The sequence below is a fragment of the Ambystoma mexicanum genome, chromosome 5q, assembly GCF_040938575.1.
Source record: "Ambystoma mexicanum isolate Mex_15411 chromosome 5q, UKY_AmexF1_1, whole genome shotgun sequence".
Lineage (NCBI taxonomy): Eukaryota > Metazoa > Chordata > Amphibia > Caudata > Ambystomatidae > Ambystoma > Ambystoma mexicanum.
In genome coordinates this window covers 1,132,905,500-1,132,930,980 of record NC_090933.1, presented here as the reverse complement: position 1 = coordinate 1,132,930,980, position 25,481 = coordinate 1,132,905,500, and positions in this window count along the sequence as shown.

Here is a 25,481-nt window from a genome sequence, read left to right as displayed (position 1 = left end):
GGTTACCTGGCCACCCTCTGATCTCGGGCCCAGGTCCCTTCCCCCACCATTTGCACATCTGCACTGCCTACCAGTCTACCCTCGCAGTGGGGCACTGTTTTCTATATCCCTACAGTCCCCTACCTGCACTTGACATCTGATGTCTGCCCTTACCTTCCACATGCCACCAGATGGCCGCACTTTTACTTGTTGCTTTTATTTATTCTATTGATTTCTTTTTACTGTCGATCCCATGTAATGCACTGTGACCTTCCCCTTAACCCCGGACTTTTCCCATTCCCCTGCACTTGCACGATCTCAATGACACTTGGCCTAGTAAGATCGTTGTCTCCGTCTTCCCTCTGTTCCCCCTCCTTTGCCTCATCACGCCTTGAAACACTTCTGTATAGGCACGTTAGAAATGCCATATCATATTATATTTGCTATGGGCTTTGCAGATTGTGATCTATTTAATGTACGGTTATTTGTATGAGTAGCTCTGAATACTGTGCAGGTGTATTCAGATGCCTTTGGTCATGCAACCCAGCTCATGTTTGAGTTATGCTGAAGCATGTATGTTATGCGTATGATTGGGAGATGCACTTAGATGGGGAATTGCCAACGGCTGCATATGTGAGGTGCGTCTCTGAATTCTTGGTTGTACCTGGGAGCATGTGGAGCCTAGGTTGGAAGTGACAGACTTTAAGTGAATATTCAGGTGTTAGAACATAGTAGCTTTGCCTCTGTCTGTTGGCTTCTTAGATGGTTGTTGGCACATAATATGGTCTGTTGGTTAGGCTAGGTCCAGTGTTGTAGATCACAGTTTGTGGGTGTGGCAGGACTGGACACATGGAGTGGTGGTTCACCTGGGATAGGTGAGAGACCTGTCTGGAGCCTGATTGCGGAGAGTAATTGTTCCTAGGCTAATAGGATCTTCCCCTTCGTATGTGAGAATTTTGCATATTTAACTTTTTTGTTGTGATATAGTTTAATCACAAAACAACACACATTAAAAGCAGAAGTTCTAACAGTAAAGATTAGGTCAACAGAGACGGATGTCAATTCATGACAAGTATAGAATTAATCATATGTGAGAATGTTTTGGGTGCGGCACCGAGGCCGTGGCCTGCTCAGGAGCGGCCACTGGTCGTTCTCTAGTTCACAAGGGAGCGTGAGTGTGAATGGGCAGCTACATCCATTCTTCCTTTCTCTAGGTGTCGCATACATATATGTTATGTGTTTATGTTGAGATGGTAGTCATGGCCATGGAGTATGTTTTCGATATCATTCAGAACAGAGGGCTTTCTTCTCTCCTACCCTCCTGCTCTGTGGGATGCCTGGTCATCTTCCATTCTCCTGATAGGTGCGGTGTGCTCAAATGACTATGTAGGGATTGTGTGTGAGGAAGGGAGGAGCGCTGAGTGTGTGACTGTGTAGCTGAGTGATGCAGTGTTGTGTGTGGTGTTTAGGGGAGGGAGGGAGGTTATGTCCTGTTTGTTTGGCCATCATGACTGAAGGTAGACTGTTGATGAATGCTGTGTGAATGCAGGCCCGGAGTCTGTTATGTATGTCTACATGAATGCTCTGTGCGGCATTGGGTCCTGAGCCTGGATGAGTGGGGTGACTGGTGAGGGTCTGTCGTATGTACTTTGAGGCTTGCTAAGAACTTGAACCGGCTTCATGAGAATAAAGCCTTGCTTTAAATGCACCCTGAGTCTCCTGCAATATTCCCGAAGCACCTCTTTTGAAAAAAACACAATAGCTAGCCTTAAAGTGACCATACCCCCCAACCCCTCCCTGAAATGTCGTCAGGCTTAATACGATAGTTGCTTGTTTTGTTCCTCCCCTCCCTTTCTGCACCCCTCTCACTCACCTTTTGCTTTTCTCTAGCTCTACCAGAAAGATCGTCAGGTCTAGTACATTAGTTGCTTGTCTGTTTAATCTCCTACCCCACCATCATAGCTCTTACTCTATCCGAAATGTCATCTGACGTAGTACAATAATAGTTGTCTGTCTCCCCCCTCCCTCCTTGTTCTTCCTCCCCCTCCAGCACTATCTGAAATGTCGTCGGGCCTAATACGATAGTCACTGGTTTTGTTCCTCCCCTTCCTTTCTCCCTTTCTGCAACCCTCTCACTCACCTTTTGTTTTCTACCAGCTCTACCAGAAATTTCGTCAGGCCTAGTAAGGTAGTCTCCTGTCTGTTTCCATTTCCTTCCCACACTCCCCCTCCCTTCCTTATCTATGTCTTAGCTCTTGCAGTATCTGAAATGTCATCAGGCCGAGTACGATAGTTAATTTCACATCCTTATTTTTCATGGTCTGTAAGAATTTCATTATATTTTCTGTTGTTCCCTCCCTTGCCTTGAAGCGCTTTGAAACGCATTGTGTCTAGGTGCTATATAAATAAACTATCATATATCATATCATATCATTGCTGCAGAGGCTATTGTAGCATTTCCAGATCGGTTTCAGAGGTGGACACATACCAAATGGATAGAAATGAAGATTAACTTGTCTGTTTGAGGAACACAAATGCTGCCAGAATACTTGAGAACCTCCAGGCAACATTGTGCTTTCTTCGGTGCATAGCTGCTGCAGGGAAAAGTGCGGCAGCAATGCCGCAGATCAGAGCGCATCCCCTTGTGAATTTGTCAGAGCGTTGCTCTATGCTGGCCACTACCATGGCTTGCGTAAGTCTGTGTGTGTGTGTGTGTTGCTGCATGACAGTGACTCTGGATGCACACAGCTATAGGCACGTGCAGGGACACTTCCTGTGAATCAGCATGGATGCAGGAGACATCTGCTCACACGCAAGCAGGGAACACACCTTGGTAAATTGGCCCTTGGTTTCATGTCTGACCTCTTACTGCTCGGAAGATCAATTCTTAAAGGAATGGATAGCCCAAAAAAATGTTTTTGCAAAAAAAGATGGGCAATAATAAAAAAAAAATAGATTGGCACTTTTTTTTTAAGTCCCTATGTAAGATTTTGAGCAATTGAAGCTCAAAATGTACAAAAGCAAGCACATGAGGGCATCCATTTTGTGAAATGTGGGTGTCTTTTCCTTCATTTGTGCCGAGACTCGGAGGACACAAACCGGAGACTACAGGCAGAAAATCTGCAGCTGCATCTTGGTAAGTGCTATTTATTTTTTTTAAAACAAGCACTAGCTGCAGTTTTTTTTCTAAGTTTTCCAGGCTGGAGGAGCCCGGAAAACTTAGAAATAAAACCGTAGCTTTAAAAACATTGTATTTATGTTTGCGGTAGCTTTTGAAGCTACCGCAAACATAAATACAACATTATTCTGTTTGCAAATGCTGCGGTTTTTCTTTCTAAGTTTTTTTTTGCAATAAAAATGTTTGGACGAACCATTCCTTTAAGGCAGGCCAGGCCCTGCAATGTGCTGCTCTCCACCAGGTGACAATTCGAGAGGCGTGTGATGTGTGACAAGTCTGACTGTAAATATGCATCAGGTTTTTGGAGTTTGCTTTTTGACCTCTGAAGAATTGGGTCAAATAATTACTTAAATTGTACAAAACATGAACAGTGCAGATCGAAGGGTCATGCTCTTTTTAGAATCCCTCTGCTTTTGGAGAGGTATTATAAATGGGTCTCGTGGAAGCAGGATGTTGGTATACACTAAGAGGGGTAGTTATCCAACAATATTCCAACAATATAGCTAAAACATAATACTTAATGAACATGATATGTATTAAATTAGGAGCTGCCCAGATCTAGAGTGGGCTTTGCAATAATACAGCCAGATTTTGCATATGTAATATGCTTTGGGTGCTGTCATTGGAGATTGAGGTATGAGTGGTATAGGAACTTGTGAAGGACAGTCTCCCAAAGTGCTCCCCCCATTTGGAAAATACTGTGTCTGTAGGGATGGGCTTTTTTGGCTATCAAAATTACTTTATGTGAATTTCAACAAATTGTATGACAATGGCTTTACTTACCATTGACATGCAAAGCCAAAACATAGATGGATCCATACTAATACACACTGTTGCAAGTGGTGACCCTGTTATGTTAACATGTGCCTTCTAAGCAAGTCTGCCAGTGAGGTAGTGCCCAAGTTGATAATTTCCAATTGACCGTATGGTAAATCTGGCCGAATTCGGCCAGCACCATTCGATCGTTTGGATTTGTTCACTTTGGGTAATCACTACCAAACATGGGGAGCGGGTTGCGGTGCTCCCATGTTTGTTAGTGATGGCCTTTGGGGTTATCTGGGGTGTCCCCCGCTTCCGGAGGTTTGGAGGTGGGACAGGAAGAAAAAAAAAGAAAAGCAGACCCTGCCGCATTGGATCCGACCCCCGTAGGAGGGATGGATCTGACGCCGCTGGGTCAGAAGATGAGGGGATGCCGAAAAGCTAAGTAGGGGATGGGTGGGGAAGTTTCTGGGGTGGGTGGGGTGTTTCAGTTTGGCCGGATTTGGCCACGGCAAAATAGGCTTCACTGCCAAATTGACCACAGTCAATTCGGCCGCAAACAATTGTGCCACGGCCAAATCGTATACATCAGCCAGTGATGACTTTCGTTTAACTTGTTTCACTACAGTGTTTTTCAGCATTTTTGATTGTGCAATGCATATAAAGGGTAAACTAAGGGCTCAGTAGTACCTACATTATGCACTGCAGACCTCATTAATGTAACTATCCTCGCACATCAACTTACCCAACCATTAAAGTTAGCTTTACCCCATGACAGAAGTTATGCTAAAGACCATCTCTTTGTATCCTAGCGCTGCGTCACTATTGCTATCATGGCCTCATCTCTTCTGAGGATCCATAACAGCATTGTCAGTTATGTTGCTTCCTGCCTACTGCCGATCCATGGGACCTGTGGAATGTCTTCCGGACAGTTGAGCAGGATCTGAGTGAGGTCATTAGGGAGGGCAGGCTGCAGTAATCTGGAAGCATATGTCATTTTGGCATTACCAAGCAACTGCCTTTTTATCATTACCTTCCTCAACTAGTGAGGATACTCTGAAGAGAGCTGAGAGACTTGTCTAAGCAACCACAAGAAAAACACTGACACACTGCAAAGTACAATGCAACAACTTTATTCTGTGATTACACAAATTAACCATGCAAAGGACTGGAAGCCGGACACTCGTGCTTTGAACAACCCGTGTGTAGCAGTTCACAAACATGGAGAAATCAAGTGGAGGTCCCGTAATTGTCCACCAATGGGACGTATTCCCAAAAAGCAGCAATATCACTCTCCTCAATATCACTTGAATAATAAAGCAAGAGCAGAAGCCACCAGGTTATAGGCCATCAACATCAAGTCCCTGGTCTAAGTCCCTAGTCTAAGCAACTAAGTAATGAACCACTGGTTCTATTCCTGCCACACATGGTAAATAGATTGTCAAATTTTCCAACAGAGTCAGTTCTTTCCAAACAGACCAGAACTGGCACTTGACATGTAAGAGAGACAAACTTTGCTCCTCATTGGAACACTTGAAGGCCCCGGAGCCAAAGGAACCACATCTTCACCTAGATGTAAACAAGAGCAAATCTTAGGGAGGATCTACAGCCCTGGCTCTAGCCACCATGCCTGACAGGAAGACCAACACTGCCTGTAAGGCCTGCTCATGGAGGGATGCCTGGATATTGTAACTGCTCTGGCTGCTGCAGATGACAAACCTAAGGCCAGAAGGCTGCACTGCTCACCTCCAAAACACAAAGCCCCAGAAGAGATGCACCTGCTCGTGCCACATCTAAACCTGCACTGGTGGAGTGTCACCTGGGAGAATCAGGGATTATGTCAATGCCTATCCCTGCTGCAGAGAGAACCAAGATCTCCTCAAGCAATTGGGGACTACCAGAGTCAGCTCTGTCTTCTCACTGATCCTTTTTCTGCAAGCCCCTTGGAATGAGAGAGATGGGGTGAGGAGTACAACAAAGACGTGGGCCACCTTAGACGAGGAGCATCGCAACCCCAGGTCAAAGGGTTTGGCAACTGGGAACAAAAAAGAGCAACCAACCAGTTGTCCCAGGAGGCAAATAAGTCAGTCTGAGGAACCGCAAATCTGCAGCAGATTAAGGAGAGGATAGTGGGAGTTAGCACCGTCCCTAAAGAAGAGAAGAATACTTTGCTGAGACCATCTGCAGTCATACTCAGTACGCCCCTTATAGTGCTGGCAAGTTTAATTCTGCCTACTGGAAAATCGTGTCTCAGTGCCATATGAGATCCTCCATGTGTGCGTACTTGCCTTTGGATATAGGCCGTTGTCAAAGCTTTGCCTGTCCTTGGCAGAAAGGACTTGCCTTGAAGAAAGGGAGAGAGATGCACCAATTCATCCCACACTGCAGCCAGTTTCGTCCTGTTGCCCATTTGCGAAGGGCCTACCATTTCTTCCGTGTAGTCGCCCAACCCAATTGAATGGCATTGGTGGACAAGATTATAGATGCATTTGGAGACCAAGGGGATTTCCTTACAGAGGTTTAGGGAACCCAACCACCACTGCACGTGAGCTTTGATCGAACGAGATATTGGGATAGCTGGTCTTGTGTGGGGACCAGTGATCGATTACATGCATCATGGGTTGACTGGCCATTTAACAAATATGATAGCGGCAAATATGTAACTGTAAACTTTTATCGGGACCCTCTCCTTGTGTAGATTGATCACAGGTGGCACCAATTTTGTGACGACCCTTGGAGCTGTCGTTAGCTTTAAGGATAGAACAGTAAATTGAAAATGTCTCCAGAACATGACAAAGAGGCACATGATATGATATGATAGGGCATTTATAACGCGCCTATACACAAGTGTTTCTAGGCGCGATGAGGCAAGGGAGGGGGAACAGAGGGAAGACAGACAGTGATCCTACTAGGCCAATTGTCATTCAGATTGCGCACGTGCATGGGACGGAGGAAGGGGAAAGTGCGGGAGAAGGTGGAGGGGACAGTGCAGTACATGGGATAATAGAATAAATAACAGTAAGTGAAAGTAAGGCCAGCAGGTGTCAAGTGCTGGTAGTGGGACTGTAGGGATACGGAAAACAGTCCCCAAGTGCGGGGCTTGCCAGGAAGGCAGGGCAGGTGTGCGACTGGCAGGGTAGGGAACCTGGGACCAAGATCAGAGAGTGACCAGGTAACCAGTGCAGTTTCAGTTTCAGCCAGGAAGTCAGCAGAGGAGAGGAGTGGAAAAAGCAGAAGCAAAGAGAAAGGTTTTGAGGTGCTTCCGGAACCGGAGATGATTATCCTCAAGTTTCAGGGAGGCAGGGAGGCTGTTCCAGAGGGAGGCCCCAGCTGAAGAAAGAGATCTACCACCAACACGTTGCTTGGAGAAGCGACTGACCCTGAGGGAGTTGGAGGCAGATGAGCGAAGAGCTTGAAAAGGAAGATATTTAGGAAGAGAGAGTTGAAGGCATTGAGGCCCCAAGCCAAAGAAGGCCTTGTGGACAATGCAGAGGGTTTTGTACATAATCCTCGCAGCCACTGGGAGCCAGTGCAGAGATTTCAGTCCTGGAGAGATACGATCCGTGGGCTTGAGGCCAAGGACAAGTCTCGCAGTCCTTTTCTGGATGAGTTGCAGAGGGCGGAGAGTAGAAGCAGGCAGATTTAGAAAGAGGCTGTTGCAGTAGTCAAGCCTAGAGAGAACCAGAGCTCTGGAGACAGTGAGCTTCTGGGGGAAGGAGAGGAAAGGAAGAATACCTCTGAGGAGGTGCAGCTGGTAGTGGGACTTCTTAGAGACGTGGATGTGAGCAGAGAAGGAGAGTGCAGAGTCGAAGATGACCCAGAGGGTTTTAGCCTCACAGGTGGGAGCAGGACGAGGGCCGAGAGAGGCCGGCCAGAGACTGACAGGAAAGGAGGGTGTGGCTGTGCCGATGAGGAGAATCTCAGTCTTACTGGCATTAAGGCAGAGATCATTGGTGGAACACCACTCCTGGATGGTGGACAGACAGAGATGAGAGAGGGAGAAGAGGTGGCTGAGGGTAGCCTGAAAATGAGCTGAGTGTCATCCGCATAGCACTGGAAGTTGGGGCCGAGCGCAGCAATGCGGTGGGCAAGTAGTGCCAGTTATAGGTTGAATAGTCAGGGAGATAGGTTAGACCCCTGTGGAACACCACAGGTAGAACTAGAGATAGAGGAGAGGAAGGACACAAGCTGAACCTGGGAGGGTCGATCGTGCTGAAAGGTATCCTGGAGATCCAAGGAGGTAAATAGCCGGGCTGGTCGCAGTAGGAAGCCATTTCTTCTGTATAATTGCCATGTTGAAATTATTGTGAGGTATCCCTTTGCTCAAGTGTTTTTAGGGTGAGGACCAGAATGAACCCCTGAGCCCTTGCTGTTGAGAGAAATATAGGTGGGAAATCCATGGCCTTCATTGTTGGGCACTATTAGAACCACCACTTTCCTCTACAGGAGAGTCTGAATGTTTTTCAGCAGAGGTCTGAAACCTAGCTCCCTTGGTGTATAAGCCCTAATTATAATCTGCTGTGATGGACAGGATGCCAGCCCTCTGAGGTATACATTTGCAATAATGCCCATTACACATAGATCAGTATTAAAGATATCCACTCTTGAACAAAGGTTTGGCGTTAACCCCTTACAGGAAGATCCCTTTGATAGTCATGACTGACTATTTTGTACTGGGCAGCCTGAGGCTTTTCTTCATGGAACACTTATGTTGTTCTGTGAAAGACCCTAGTTCTTTTACGATATTTATACATACAACTGTGACTGATGAGGGGCATTATGAGGAGTTTGAGAGAAGCATTATTCCCCTGGGAGTTCCCCTACAAATACTGGTTATATGCCTGATCTTCATATGTCTACTTGGCCATGGCATCAATATTTGGTTCAAACAACATAAAAACCAATGCTCTTTTTGGATGGTGTTCGTATTCCAGTCTCTCACATAAATATAGCACCTGGCCTTAATGGTAGCATTTCCTGATGATTCTGGTACCGGAAACATGTCCATTGCCACATCTGACATCAATTGAGCCAATTGTTTAACTAATTTCAACTGTTCAATCTTCGACAAAACGTCCTCCTTCTGCATCAAGCTGTACATGTTCTGCATGTGTTTGAGCAGTGCTAGAGCAGTATATAAATGGCAGAGAACAGCACTAAGGGCATGATTAGAACCAGCATAACTCTTCCTATGAGACCCTATCAGCCTTCCTATGATCGACTCATGGGAGCCATGTTCTCTGCCAGCATGGATGCCTTCCTGACCAGATTAGGGGTCATTGAGTCACTGTCACATGCTGCAGTAAGGAGGGCTCGGTAGCTTTGATTCGGTAGTGTTTGAACATAAATTAGTCACAATGGTGTCGGCCGAGTGGTGTCGAGTGGAAGCAGTCACGGCAGTCTGCTTTTTTGGGTTTGTCCTTCACAGTCTGTTCTTGCTGAGCATTGATGAAGGAGGTGCTTCCTTAAAACCACCCACAAACCTTAGAGAGACTAGAGGGAATAGTTATCTGGACCACTTTAAACAGCCCTCTTTAAATCAAAACAAATACTACAAAATTGTTTAAAGGGTCCCTTGCTTCTCCAGTACCTTATTCCTCTGGCTCAGTCATATATGTTGTTTGTCCATTAAATTCTACCATACTCTTAGCAATGTTATATAAAAAATATTTATTTATTTGACATATTGACAGGGTGGTATGGTTCTCTCCTCTCTCAGTTTTAGAATGAGTAGGATTCGAATAGCATGTACTTGTTATCCATTCATATGGGATACTGTAGGTTGTCATTCATAGTTCAATGGTCTACTTTGTAATATTATGGTAACTGGAAGTTACCTCCTCATAAATGCTATTAGCGAAGAGTCAACTAGAGGCTGGCTTACTTGATTTAGCATCATAGCATCTTAGAGTACAGGTTGGCTTCATTAATTTGGCATATTAGCAGGGTGGTATGACTCTCTCATGTCTCAGTTTTTTGATGAATCGGGTTAAAAATTGCTTGTACCTCTTATTCATAGATCACAGTTTCTGTTTTTGGGGATATACGGACACCAGGATCCATGTCCTGTCCTTACTGTTACACTGGTCACATACTTTCTTGCCATGTTTCATGCACACTGAGTTTCAAGGACAGCGGGATGTTGTCAGGTCTCCTCATTCTGCTCTCTCATTCAAACCTGTATCCAGGCATTTTGTTAAGAAAATCAGTTCTTTTGCTTTCAGCAGGAGTTTCTTGCTATCAAAATATATGTCATTACTCATTTTCACCTGATATACTACAGACCACTTAAGTTCGTCTGCCTTATGTATTCTTTCAGTAAAGTGCCCCACCATAGGAGCGAGTGGATTCTATTCTTTATGCAACTTTTGTGTTCCGTTATCTGGGTCTTTATTTTTCTTTCAGTCTTCACTATATAGATTTTTCTACAGGGGCACCAGACCACATATACTACAAATTTCGAATTACAATTGGTTAGCACCCTTTTTTTCCACTCACTTCTCAGTCCCAGATCTATTTCTGTCGATTACTTTGTTTGTGGGCAGCATGAACAGCTGCCACATGGGTAGTGTCCTTCCGGTGCCCACATACCCCAAGTTTATGTCAATGTGGGCTGGACTTAATGTTGTTTCGTGATGTTGTTACGCATAATTTGATCCTTTACAGTCTTACTGCTTCAGAATGCAAACAATGGTTTTTCCATGGGCTCTTTGCTTTTTCCATGATCTTCCAATTTCGATGTATAATTTTTCAGATCCTGTTTGACAAGTTACTATAGGTGTTAACGAAGACCAGCTTCTCATTCTTCATCTCCTTGGGTACCAACTGTTGTTCCAGTATCGCTTCCCAATGGTTGTTTTCTGCTCTTTTCATTGCCCGTTTTGTAAGGCTTGCGGGATAGCCTCTTTCATGCAAGTTCGCACTCAATCTCTTAGCTCTTTCCCTATAGTTTTCTTTGTTGGTACTGTTCTTTTTGAGCTGTAAGAACTGCCCAAAGGGCAAGTTGTCACGCGTATGGTTCGGGTGAAAGCTAGTGTAGTGCAATAATGCATTGCGGTCGGTTGATTTTTTATATGGTTTCACATAAAGTTCTCCTTAAAACCCCCAGGAGTTGTAAGACCATATATGGAATAAAGGCACAATAACCATATACTAATGACATGCCAGTCATGAGGTTCGTTTCCCAAACAAGTCTGGTTTATTTTCAGAGTCTCTCAGTCAGCCGACCGGGTCTCAACACCTCACGACATGTGTTCACAGACACCCTGAGATGAGAGAGAGCGAACAGCGGTAAAGCAGTAATATATATACATAATACATCATCATTCTATAGCATTATTCGGTCCGCCCCTATACGTGACATACAAGCTAGGGTTCTGTAATTGACAGTTATGCACGCAACTTCTTTCAGTCTAAACATTAGTATTTCTAGCCGAGGCTGCAGAGAAATGTTTCTGTTATGGGGAACACGGGGCATCAGCACAGAGAAGGATATCATGTTCTAGCAGGGAGATATTCCAACTAACATTATCTGTTTACTGCGCTCATGGGCTAAGGGTCAGACAGTTCTGAAGCAGAGAAAATACCATCCTTCGTGAAGGAGCACCGTTAGTTGCATATAATTCTCATTTAACTGCCTTTTACAACAGCGCCTTCAAGACAGGCTGTCACCTGGGCTGCTGATTAGTCACGGCTTTTGCACAGCTTCAACGCTTTACCGAATAAGAAAAACAATGTATTTCTGCAGAGTTTCACATTCCTGTCTATGTTAGCATTCAGAGTTCAGCTGTGGCCTTGCACCGTGTGTGGATCTGAAGCACAGAATATATTTGCAAAGCATTACAGAAAAGAAAATGGCAGGCAATTACAAAATGGACTCCCAATGGTCACATTCAGGTCTCATGTATTGCAATGTTTGTCACATGATGCGATTTGCTTCTGGCCAACATACTATTCATATATTTGGGCTATGCGATTGCATGTACGGTTTCACAAACCCTCCTTTTGGCCTTAAGCCAATAGCATCATCATCCGAACATTGCATCCTCATCAGACCAAGTGTCACTTTCCGAACTACCTATGTCGCTATCATAATCATTATCAGAAATATTGATTGCCATAAACTCTTTGATTATTTCATTTTCATGTCTGAGACTACCATTTATCATATCAGGTGTGGGCTTCACAATCTTTGTACTAATTATCTGTACACATTAATTTGTAATTATGGAGCAAATGGCTGGCAAGCATTGTATGCAACAACAGCAGAATATGAGGATACTAAATATCATGACCAAAATTGCAATTTGTTTCCATCCCCAAGATCGTAACAGTTCCCAGAACCATGTACTCACATTTAGATTCCAGCCACCTGTGGGAACATGGAGTTCATAACTTAGGACGTGTAATTTCTTAATTGCTTCAAATATTGTAGGGGAGGAGTCACTTACAAAAACACAGCGCGCTGATCGCAATAATTTGCATACACCTCCACGGTCAGCCAAAATAATGTCAAGAACCATTCTATTCTGAAGTGCAACTAGCCTGATTTCCTTTTGTTCCAGTGTCATGTTGTATATTATGTCAGTGGTTCCATTAATTGTGTTTTCTAACACCCTGGACAGTTTTCTGATATTCCATGAATGTATTGCCTGTCTCCAAAAAGGTATAAAGGATTTAGCTATGTCCCCAAAAATGTGCCCAGCAGTATCATCTCGTCGTGGCCAAGATCTGGATATTTTTGCTATGTCAGAGGTTGTGGCGAGAAATACACCAGGTAAAAGTATCACTAAATAACAGGTAACTTCCCAGTTTCTAGGTAACCATGGATAAGCTTGGTCCCCACACACAAAATATACATATAATGGTTTCTCTTTGTGCTGAAGTACAGCAGTATTCATACATCCGATAAATGTTCCAACCTGGTGGGAACCTTTTTTCCGCAAACATGGAACACAATGTGGACTATGGTTAATAGTGTAGGAGGGAGGTAAAAGGTAAAAGTATCGCTAAATAACAGGTAACTTCCCAGTTTCTAGGTAACCATGGATAAGCTTGGTCCCCACACACAAAATAGACATATAATGGTTTCTCTTCGTGCTCAAGTACAGCAGTATTCATACATCCGATAAATGTTCCCACCTGGTGGGAACCTTTTTTCCGCAAACAAAATGGAACAGAATGTGGACTATGGTTAATAGTGTAGGAGGGAGGCATGGCATCTTTGTTTCCTACCGGAGCCATTTTGAAAGTAATTAGGGACTGGTAAGGCCTAGAGAGTCTATCAATGGGACTGGTCGATAAAGTGTTCATTTTGCTTCTGTTTGTAAACACGAAACAACCCAAAGGTGTCAATACCAATCTTTCGAATTCATTTATGTTTGTTCCATCAAAGTTTCCAGTGACACTATCATTCCATCTCCCGAAAAATAGAGCTCGTTTAATGATGCATAACAGGCAGTACTAAGGCGTAGAGGATGTAAATACCAACCCATTCCTCTTTCCCCATGCTGGGGTAAATGCAAACACACCCAGCAATTGGATCGATTCAGATTGCATGTGTCATATTCATAATCAGAAATAGAGTATTGTTATCGTAACCTTTTCTGTGTTTAACATCTTGTGGAGGAAGAGTGTAAGAAAGCACATGAGCTGGGGTCACAGACAAATGGAGCTCTTACCGCCTGGTCCTCCTAGATCTTTCTACACCTTTTATACTGTGTCAAGCAAAATACTCTGGCTATCCTCCTCAAGCACAAAATGGGCTTCTGAATCACAGTTCTCAATTGGTTCTCCTCTTAGCTATCAGACAGACACTAAGCTATTCAGATGGGCATCTTCATATAGGATTACCTGTGGAGTTCCATCGATGATGTCATTTGTGACATCATCTTTGATGTCCTGGGTGTTAGTGTTAGCATTACATGGCGGTGGTGTGAGTTATGATTACATAGCTTACCATGACTGGCAAATTTCCGGGGTTTTTCGGTTTTACTTGTAATCATAACATTCCTTTAACAAAGTTTTTTCCTGAATTTGAAAGGTTTTTATTAGTACAACTTAACCGTAACGTCCCTTTGACAAAGTTTTATCACTTAATTTCATAGGTTTTTATTAGTGCATCTTAACCATAACATCCCTTTAACAAAGATTTTTCTGTGAATTTCATAGGTTTTTATGAGTGAAAATCTTTCATGATGTTATATCACTGTATATAAGTTATTCATAATTCCTCTTTTAACATATAAGAAAGAACTGTAAACCTCTTTTAACAAACATGCTTTTTGCAATGCATACTGATGTGTGTTGTTATCAGCAGCGCATGCTGGGGTTGCAAGTCAACATTGAATTGCCTAGGGCATGAGGCTCGACCATGACTCCAGCCCCACCAAACCACCCTTGTTATCTACTGCACCTACCGTGCATCCTAGTTCAGTATCCACTATGCTCTCATAATGTGACCAATGGCAAGTGGTCATGGCTTGCAGCCATGGCCATTCTCCACAATCCATGGGGCATGGGCTATGGCCATGCCGCATTCCCCAAAAAGCAAATCACAATATGATATGATATGATATGATATGATAGTGTATTTATATAGCGCCTATACACAATGTGTTTCAAAGCGCTTCAAGGCAAGGGAGGGAACAAGGGAAAATACAATGACATTCTTACAGGCCATGAACAGTAAGGATGTGAAATTAACTATCGTACTCGGCCTGACGACATTTCAGATAGTGCAAGAGCTAAGACATAGATAAGGAAGGGCGGGGGAGAGTGGAAGGAAATGGAAACAGACAGGTGACTACCGTACTAGGTCTGGCGACATTTCTGGTAGAGCCAGAGAAGAACAAAAGGTGAGGGAGAGGGGTGCAGAAAGGGAGGGGAGGAACAAAACAAGCGACTATTGTACTAGGCCTGACAACGTTTCAGATAGTGCTGGAGGGAGGGGGGGGACAGTAAGGGGAGGGGCGAGGAGACAGACGAGGTTGCTATCATACTAGGTCCAGGGACAATTCTGATAGAGTAAGTGCATAGAAGAAAGTAAGGGGAGGAAGGGAGGAGATAGGAAAAGGGAGAGGGAAGGGGGCGACAGTAGACATTTGTCCTTGCCGAGGGCCAGACCCACTGGCCATGCAGCAAAGTCAGATCACTATTTTTTTAACTTACATTTTGACACTTCAAAAAAGTAAAACACACGACAGATTCGCAAAAGCATGCTTTGTGGTCCTTGCTGATGCTCCTCACACAAGTTTGCTGCAATCCCTCGAGCACTTTTGGTTCAGCCGCAAGCAGAATTTTGTTTCCCATTTAAACCTAGGGCTTTGGCCATGCCGTATGCCCCAATAAGTAAATCAGAATAGGCATTTGTTCTTGCCGAGGGTCAGGCCCACTGGCCAGGCAGCAAAGTGATATCACTATTTTTTTGTACTTAACATTTTTACACTCTGTAAAAAGAAAACACAAGACAGATTTGCAAAAGCCTGCTTTGATGTCTTTGCTGATGCTGCTCGTGAATATTTGCTGCAATCCCATTCCCATACCCATAACACTATTTTTTGTACTTACATTTTGACAATCTGGACAAATAAAACACAGACATATTTGCAAAACCATGCTTTTGCGCCTTTGCCTATGCTCCTTGCATGAGTTTGCTGCAAATCCATCCATGTTTTATTTTTTTTAAAGTGTCAAAAAGTACATACAAGAAAAAGTCATATAACTTAGCCCCCAGTTGACAAAATCTATTCAGACATTGCACAACCATTCAAGGTTGGGTCTATATTCTTTATGCAAACGTTTGTGCAGCTTCCTCAAACGGCAACACATTTATAAGCCAACTACAAATGTTGAGACCACTCTCTAATTTTGCCCGGTCTTCACAAAATCCCATAGAGTCCCAAGCATTATATTTATTGTAGTGCTCTTGCAATTTCCAATACTCATCATCCACATCATATCATGAATCTTACCACATAATTGATCATAATTAATATCCCCACGCTTTAAAACATAACATTAGATTGGCCACTCTTCACATACATAAATGAACTATAAAGCAATAAAAACCTATGTCTGTTTTTTATCAGCAGTGCATACCGAGGATGGAAATCGTCATTCAGTTGCCTATGCCATAAGGCACCACCATAATCTCAGCCGAACCAAACAACCCCTATTATTTACTGCACCTACACTGCATTGTAGTTTAATGTCCACTAGGCAATAATATTGTAACCCATGGCCAATGCTCATAGCTTGCAACTTATCTCCAACGCAAACCATAACAGCACACTTGATATACAGACCCCCTGGCCCGATCACATCAGTTGAGGAAGACATTTTGTTACTCCTTACTAATAACTCTAAACCATGCTCACAAATCCTTCTCCTGGGGGATTTCAAGTTAGGATTACATGATACTAAAGACGCCAATGCACCAGCTAGCAGCAATTGTATCACTGATTTAAGCTTCATCCAACACATTTCGCAACCTACCCATTACAAAGGTAGACAGCTAGATTGGATGGCAGATGCGAACTGCAACATTAACATCCTATCTAACCAGCCTTCCTGGGGGATGCCTGAACTGATCATCATGCCATCCTCTTCTCCATAATAAAGTTCTAACCTTAACCTAGAAAAATCTCTGTCTCCCCCCCCAGACTAGCGCGAAACATGAGGTACATAACAGCACGCAAGCCACTCCCTCTCCTTAAACCTATGATGAACCTCTCCTCCACCAATGAGTTCAAAGAGGACCCTACCTACCTCATTGACCATTACAATAAAACCTTACTTGACGCTATCAACAAGATCGCTCCCCAAAAAGTGTGTAAAGCTAACCCTCGCGCCCACTTGAACACTTCGTTCACCCCTCATTTAAGATCCTTGCGCAAATACAAAAGATCTGCTGAATCTACATGGAAAAACTGCCCCTCAACCGCCAACAAAGAAACTTTCATATTAGCCTCTGACACATACAAGTCTGCTATCTTTTTAGCTAAATGTGACTCGTACAATGACCAAATCCAAAAGGCCAAATCCAATTCTAAAGAATTATTTAACATTCTGAAAGAGCTGGAAACACCTACAGCCCCACCTACCTCATGTTTGAAAGACTCCACATGGTGTCTCAATATCCAAAAAGTGCTTTCCGATAAAATCAAGCTCATACAAAAGAAAATCGACACTAAAAAAACAAGCCTAGCTAGTAACAGCCTTCAACCATCTACTCAGACCTCTCTACCAGATCAAACGGACTTATTCAATTTCTCTTCCCTCAGTATCAGGGAAGCGGAGGAAATAATCCTAAACCTAAAACCCTCTAGATGCATGGGAGATGTCTGCCCAGCTTCCATCATAAAAGAAACTGCAAGGGAGCTTGCACCTTTCATTACATTGTAATAAATGCCTCCTTCTCCTTGAACACAGTACCTGCTAACTTGAAAGACGCCTGGGTCATGCCCCTCCTTAAGAAACCTTCCTTGGACGCAAACACTCCGATGAACTACAGACCAATCACCACAGTGCACTTCCTGCTTAGAATTATTGACAGAGCAACCTGCTTGCAGATTCAGTACTACCTGGAAAGTAAAAACTTACTGGGGATCTGCCAATCAGGCTGCCGCCCGAGGCACGGCTCTGAAACAGCCTTGATAGACCTAGTAACCCAAACAGAATCCATAAAAGATGACGGCAACCTTGCCCTGCTCCTGTTACTAGATCTATCTGCTGCCTTCGACCTCGTCAACCACAAAACCATCTGCAACCATCTCTCCTCAGCAGGCCACTTCTCCAATGATGCCACCTCATGGATCCAATCATTCTTCAACAATGAAACCAGAGCGTTTGCCCCCACAGCATCCACCGCTCCTGCTGCTGTCACCTGTGGGGTCCCACAAGGATCATGTATCTCCCCTATGCTGTATAACATATTTACAAAGCCTCTATTTGACAAACTAGACCATATGGGCATCATTTACACAAACTACGCCGACGATATCAAAATTCTCATCCTCATCTCAGGTAACTACACAACAGACTCCAAGTGACTTAACAACATTTACAGTGTCATCCAAGCTTGGATGGCTCAACACAGACTTTGCTTAAATGATGACAAGGCTGTGCTACTCTTAATGGCAACACCAGCCAGACTGAACAGACTTGACAGTCAGTTTAGCACCTTCACTATTGATGGTAACAGTATCAAGGTCTCGAAAGACGTCAAAACCTTAGGTATGCACATAGACTCAACCCTCTTCTTAGTCAGACAAATTAACACTACTGCGTCCTCCACTGCATACACATGCAAGCTCATCAATGCCTGCAGACCATTTCTGACCCCTGACAACTGCATTACCTTAGCCATAGAACTTGTACTAACTAAACTAGATGACTGCAATGCCCTATATATAGGCACCAACAAACACAATTTATGAAAACTGCAAACTACCAAAACAATGCGCTCAGAGCAGCAACCAACTTCTCGAGAAAACTCCAAATTTCAGAACTGAGACAAAATGTTCGATTGCTTTCCATCAACCAAAGAATCAAATTTAAGACTCTATCACTGACGTCAACATGCCTACATAATCAAGCACCTAGCTATTTATGCGACAAATTTAACCTCTACACCTCAGACCGTCTGCCAGATCATCGCAATCTAACTGCCTTATCATACCTGGGATCAAACTCCAAAAGGCAGGGGGAAGGAGCTTCCCTGTACTAGCAACCAAAAACTGGAATGCCTTACCCCGTAGCATCAGACTAGAGCCATCTTATCACAAATTCCGAAATGCTGTTAAAGCCTGGCTCTGCACCATTGAAGACTAATCGCTGCCACCATGTCGCCTCTCATGAGGATTAGACACCTCAGTTGGGGCTTTCCGGCAACCTCATTCTGAGTAATATGTAAATTTATACCTAAGCAACTGTAAATAAGTATATGTAAATGTCAAACGCCTATGCTACTTTTATGCAACTGTAAATTGTAAATCACATATATGTAAATCTGTAATTATGATCAAATGCGTCCTGTATGACCTGTAACATGCAACTGAAAGAAATGTGCCCAGATGCCTCAGGGCTAGGAGCGCTTTGTAAATAAAATACAAAACAATACAATATAATGGCAAGTCTCCAAATCCATGGAGCTTAGGCATCAGTCATGCCGCATTCCCCAATAAGCAAATCCGAGTAATATTTGCGTTTGCCAAGAGTCAGGCCCACTACCCAGCCACCAAATGTATATCACTAGTATTTATACTTACATTCTTACACTTTGGAAAATAAAACACATCACATATTTCCAAAAACATGCCTGCAGGTCCTTGATAATGCTTGTCATCCATGTTTGTTGTAATCTAGTCCACCAATTTAGGCTGTAACCACGAGCTAAATATCTTTCCCCATTCAAACCTACCGCTTTGGCCATGCCACATGCCACAATAAGCAAATTACAGTACACATTTCTCCTTGCTAACACCCACGCCCATTGCCCAGTCACCAGAATTATATCACTGTGTTGTGTACTTACTATTAATTCTTTATTAAAAGAAAACACTGAACATATTTGCAAAATCATGCTTTCCAGTTCTTGCTGACCCCCCTCGTATATATTTGCTGCAATTTCAGCCAGCACTTCAACCTGTAACCACAAACCCATTTGTTTTTCCCTTTCAAACCCATCCCAATTTCAGAAAACCTTGCCACATAGCCGGTCCCTTGTGCACATGGCAACTTTAACACCATTGGTCCTCCCTCGTGGTCATGGCCAATATCCAGATTGTCTGGGTCATGACCTTATGCCATGACCCAGACAATCTGGCCACTAATCATGGCCACAGGCTATACCTCAATCACCACAGATATATCACCATTTTTTGTACCTACATTATGCCACTTGTCAAAAAATAATCATGATTTCAGGTCCTTGCCAATGCTCCTTACATGACTTTGCTGGAAATCTGCCCATGTTTATTTGTTCAAAACTGTCAAAATGTGTGTCCATACAAAAGGCATATGACTTAGCCCCCACTTCACAAAATCCATTCAGACTTTGCACAAACATTCAAGCTTGAATCTAACACATGTTATATCACCCCAGAAATCACTTTAACACATACCATAAGTGATTAAAAAAACATTGTAGATAAAATCATATTTCTACTGCTCTGTGATAAATCTTTTATTTTGAAAAGAACAAGCATTTTTCATTATTTTATATCATGCACCTCACTAAAATTCAATTTCTTTCCTAATAAACAACATTCAATAATTATTCCCACCCATTGTCTACGTATACAGCAGCAGCACTTCATTGTTAACAAATATAGTAAAAGCTAAGAAAACCACAGAGCCCCATTATGAACATATTATCAAATCAAACCTTCAACACAACAATCACCAGCAACTGATTAATGGCAATCATATTTTATCACAGGTAACATTCTGCAGTGAAAATGTGAAAAGTAGATAAATAGGGGAGTTTCATACTTTCCAAAATCAAAACCACAAAAAGAGGACTATATTATAATAAAACTAATAAAATGGCTGAAGTGTTCACTGCAACCGATCACAATGAAGTACACATTAACACATTTAGCACTACCAATTATAAACAACCAAAACACATACAAACCCTGCTCAGCATCAAACGCAGCCGCGCATATTGAACGCGACTACAAAGCTCACTTGTAGCCGCAGGTACACATACATTTTTCTGCAATCCCCAAATCAAACTAAATTGGCCTTGAAACCTTCAAATCAAATAAGTAAACAACCAAGTACATGAAAAATACATTGAGCCTCATTAAAAGGAAGGCGGTAGAGGGTTAAAGGCGCTGATAGAGCTGCCGGCCTTGTTAACCCTCTACCACCTCATTACGAGGTCTGCTCGCGGGACCCGCTAAGGACGCCTGGCAAAACCAGGCATTCTTAGCGGCATCCGCGATCAGACCACGATGCTAACAACAGGCCGTCATTAACGGACCCGTTGTTAGCATCCTCCCCATTCCCATTGAGCCGTATGAGGGCTTAAATGGGGATGTACCGGGTCCGGGTTCCCTGAATGGGGAGATACCAGGCCCTCCAAGGTCAGAATGGCCCGGTATTTCCCCATTCAAGGAACTCGGACCCGGTACCCGGTATGGGCGTAGCCATGCCGCTAAAAGTGGCATGGCTACCTCCATACTTGTAATGAGGCCCATAGACAAATACAAATCTGTACTGTATCATCTACATAAAAGTATGATTATTGCACAGAAAATATATTTATAGACGTGGCTTTAAATATACCGTGTCTCCAGCGCAACGAATGAAATGCAGAGTAGGATCGACGCATCTATGCACATGCTTTTTTTATAGTCTCCGCTATAAAAGAACACCTCTTAGACATCTGTTGATAGCTGTGGCTATATGCAAAAACTTCAAATTCAAAATTGCATTTCCACTACACCAAACTCCCAAAACTGTCCCCAACATGCCTACCAGCCCCTCTGCACTCGACATAATCCTCCTCCACTCCCCTAGTCTCTTATAATCCCCCAAAACACTCAATGGTTATAACATGCCTCCCCACCCAAAATTCTGTATAGCCGCAACTACCACACGTCCACCAACACACAACATGTCACTTGCTCTAATATAGCCGTGACTGCAATAGGGGAGGTGTCTACTCGGGACTAGCAATACCACACAATGGGCAGCTGTTCGTTATTCATGAATACTAGCAATAGCACCATCCACCAATTACAAAGTACAACACACACACTTCATACATACCCTACTCATACAAACTACTAGAAATTCAAAGAAGGAATCATTTTCCTGGAAACAGACAAATAATGCAGATATCATGGCTGCTCTCAAAACTGTGTGGATGACTGGAGACAGTTGGCTGTTGGTTCCACGTTTTTCCAAAATGGTTAAGTCTGAGAAGTACAGGGCACCCAGACATCATACTAATTCATTGTAGAGGCAATGATTTGGGAATGTAAGAGGGGTGTCCCTTACTTTAATGGTGAAACAAGACATGGAAAAAACGAATGGAACTATTTCCTCACACTATCTTCATATTTTCCAATGTAACTCACAGGCAAAAATGGAGATGGGCCACCAGATTTAATGGTAAAATTGAGAAATCCCGGAGAAATGTTATGAAAACAGTTTCAGCATTCATGAGAGACCACAACCAATTATGCATGTCGAACAACATACAGTTCTACGTGGCCAATTTATATAGGCATGACGGAGTACACCTAATCGAGGAAGAAAATGCAGTGTTCCTTGATAACATCAAAACAGTACTCCTGATATGCTAAAGTTCTACACTCAGTGTTCCCCCAAACAGTCCTTTTAAGGACTACTTATCATATATAAATATATATATATATACATACAAAAAAAAATAACAAAAAACATGTTTTATTATACCCATGACTACAGTTCATTGACTTTTCACATGGCCCCAGTTACAAAATGTTTGTTGAGAAGGGGGCTGAATTTTATTTTTATATTACTATACAACTTGAATAATCAGTACAGAGCAACAATGCTCATGTACTTATGTGAAATAACTGAAAAATAATAAAAATATGTAACAAGAAACTAGGTAGGCTAAAATTCCACAGCCATACAATATAAAACCATAATTGAAAATACACACCCTAAAATACATTCTATTGTAATTCTAAAACTACACTACAATTCCTCCTTTTAATATTCATTTTTTTAGACTCTTTTCTTCTATTTCTTTCCAAAGTCTCACATGCTCAAAATTCTGAAAAAAACATCCAAAATAAAAAAGACTCTCTAATGCCTACCAAGTCTCTGACCATGGTTTTGGCCTCAAAAATATATAAAACACTGACAATCCAAACTATATAGCCGTGCATACCGAACTACAAATTCCCGATCATTGTAGCCTCGAATATAGCTGTGAATATTGTAAAAACGGCAGGAAAAATAAATGCTTCCCTGCACACCCAGGCTCTCACCAATTGCCCCCTTCAACTGTGCCAGCTCACCCCATTCCCCTGACGGCCTCCTCACCTCCTCTGCAGGAAACACATACTGCTTCTGTGACACAGTTTGCTTTGAGATGTCGGCTATTCATGGCTATAGCCGAGGCTACGGAAAGCTTTGTGCTGTAAACTCAGTCCCTACGCCCCCTCCAACTCATACATTTCACTCAGTGCCCTCAGGCCATCCCCCCACTTCTACTCTGACAGCATTTGTATGTTTTCTGACCTACAAATAGCTTTTTACTTCGTTTCATTTTCCCATAACCTCGGCTATACCGTGAATATCTCTTGCATCGAGAGAAAAACAAGATGGCGGTTGTTTCATTTCTGAAAACCATGATCCTGCAATTCGCCATGGGAGATATAGCTATGATTTATGGGGTAACCACTGCACGGAATAACCCCAAACCACAAAAGTATCGCGGCTCAACGCTTTGTGCCCAAATTGTTTCAGCCAAATCTGTTACTCGAATATAGGGTTATTATGAAAAAGGGACGTTATGAGTCCAAGTAAAAATGAAAAAACCCTTGAAATGTGCCATTTATGGTAAGCTAAGCAACCATAACTCACGCCACCACCGTGCACTGCTAAGACTGACACCCAGGATATGAATGATGACATCACAAATGTCAGTGTTGACATTCATGTTTTTTTTATACGTTATAAACTGCCCAACACGTGCACTTTCTATGAGTTGAACAACTTAACCATAACTACAGGGCCGCTACCGCAGGCCCTGTAATTCAGTTAAAAAACAACCTTGGTTAAGAAAGAGTTAAGGTAATCAGATTTAATGCCACAAACCCTAAAACTCAGCATTCACATTTTAAGCAAGTTCACCTTAACTGTGCACCCACTGTTGTTTAGTGTACGACCTAAATGATGACATTGTGGATGACATCACTGATGACATCACTAATTATATCATACAAGATATCACTGATGACATCACTGATGGTATCACTAATGACACCATACACAACATCATTGATGAGGTCAACAATTAAATCACACAGGACATTACTGATGATATAAATTAGAATTTGTTGTTGCCCTTTTTGATACATATTTTAACTTATTACACTTAATAATAACAACATGACATGGAACAATAGAGTCAAACACAAGTATCATTTTTGTGGATCATTCATTTGTAGTACTTATCAACGTATACAATTTAAAATATAAATATGTAAAATGGTTGAATTTCATATGTAAAGTTATACAAATAGTCTGCATTTCATATATTAGTAAGCAAATATAAAATGCAATTGCAGGAAAGTATCTGATCTAGCTAAAACTATTTCAGGTATTTCAAAGATAATATAACAATAACTATATATTTATATAGCAACAAGAAAAGCAAGCAGCAGAGCTCTCGCAACAACATACAACACATAACAAAAATGTACAAATACTTTGACCGGAAATCCAGAAATCCAAGAGGAGTGTATCAAAAAGACTTTATGCAATAAGCTATCTCTTCAAGTTGCGTTTAAACATGGTTAGTCAACTGCAACCCCTCACATCTGGTGAGAGAGTTTTCCAGAGCTTAGGTGCAGCACTAACGAAAGCACCCTGACTCACAACTGTCAATTTTACCTGCAGTACCATCAACAGGTTTGTATGGTTAGAACGAAGTGTCCTGTGAAAAGGTAGCCAGGCAATGCTGTCAGAAAGATAGCTTGGGCTATTGCTGAACAGGCCTTTGTGCGATACAGTCAGGACTCGGAAAGGAATACGAGCTTCCATTGGTAACCAGTGTAGCCCCCTTCTGGCTTCTGAAATATGTTCCCTTTTTCCTATACCCTCGATTATATGCACTGCGCTGCTTCGGATTACTTCTAATTTTTCTGATTTCTCCCTTATTGATCCCAAGTAGCAGACTACTAAAATAGTTTAACTTGGCAGCAATAATAGCTCTGGCCACTAGCGAACAGCTCTTTTTAGTTAAGAAAGGACGCAGTTGATTCAGCAGTTTAAGATGGTAAGTGGAAGCAAAGACAATGGGCCTCATTACGTGTTTGGCAGTAGCCGTGCCCTTAATAAGGGCACGGCTACCGCCAAACTCGCTACCGGCACCGGCACCCGCAAATGGGCCATTACCGGCCCATTACAAGTTGAATGGGCCGGTAATTGCCCATTCGTGGGTGCCAGTATGCCGGGCTCCTGATCCCCATAGGGCAGAATGGGGGTGGGGAGCATGGTTGCACCAGCACCGTTTATAACGGTGCCGGTGCAATCACGAGTTCTGCTTGTGGGTGCCACTCTGCATGGCTGGTCTGACCAGGCATGCAGAGCGCCACATGCAAGCAGAACTCGTAATGTGGCAGTAAGGCAACAACAGCGCCTTACTGCCATATTCGTAATGAGGCCCAATATTTTTCACCTGCGCTTTCATGGTTAGCTTCCAGTCAAGGACAACGGCCAAAGTTTTAACTTTTCTTTGCGTCGCTATCATACACCTCGCTACAACAAAACTGTTATATCGTAGCTACGATTTGCTAGTCACTACGCTGTACCAGCCAACATCAACTTAGTT